At 45.9% G+C, this 862-nt stretch overlaps 1 pseudogene; it reads right to left on the minus strand.

Moving 5' to 3' along the window:
• The window catches only part of LOC119590390, a 1,462-nt pseudogene extending 980 nt beyond the window's left edge, over nucleotides 1–482 (minus strand).
• Between the last annotated feature and the right edge of the window lie 380 nt (nucleotides 483–862).

Genomic DNA, 862 nt, shown 5'->3' on the forward strand with positions numbered 1-862 from the left:
CTAACTTTGACTCACCTTGCCAAAGAGATGAAGGTTGCCTCAGACATCAGCTCAGAGAGTTTTCTAATCGTTGTGATCGGTTTCGTCGGCGATTATCCTTTTCTGGAGAGATCTGCATACAATATAAACAAACACATTTTAAGCACACATCGACAAGATAATAACACGGCAATACAACAATAAGAGAATTAGAAGATTCGTTTTCTTACTCGTATTTCTCACTATTTCTAGATATTCTTTAAGGTAGCGAAGGTAGAGTTTAGGTTTGGTGATCATTTCGAGCCTTGCGCCATTTTCCTTCAGCTTCTCATAATCAACATATAAATATCTATTGTACGTTGCTTCTTTTTGCTCACGTGTATCACTAGTATCTGGATCTTCATCGACTGAAAAATTCATGGATTCCATGATATCTCGAGCGAAGGCTTTGTGAATAAACATGACAGCTATCATTAAGCCTCCCATGGCGTGAATCGAACCATCTTGCTAGCGCCGCTTTAAAACAAAATGCACAGTAAAAACACAGATGCCGTACATCGGTCACTCGCGCGCCATTGCACAGCACCGTTGGATTTCTCGTAATAATGTTCTCAGCCTCTCAGGTTCCAGTCACATTCCTTCGTTAGCCCGATTAGCGCCAACTCTCACTCTGGAGAATGATGATTTGCGTAAGATTAACTCTTGGCAGCGAGGAGGGCGGTGTCAGCTCCAGCGGGCGGTGGGCGAAAGTAGCGGTGTTTCACGGTAGCTCCACCGTTACGTGACAGCCCCGCCCATCAAACGCCCACGCCCCCCTCCGCCCGAATCTTCCCTCTCCTCCCCTTACCTTCCTCCTCGCTGATCCGGCTGACTCGCCTGATTT

Source organism: Penaeus monodon, chromosome 27 (assembly GCF_015228065.2).
Source record: "Penaeus monodon isolate SGIC_2016 chromosome 27, NSTDA_Pmon_1, whole genome shotgun sequence".
Classification (NCBI taxonomy): domain Eukaryota; kingdom Metazoa; phylum Arthropoda; class Malacostraca; order Decapoda; family Penaeidae; genus Penaeus; species Penaeus monodon.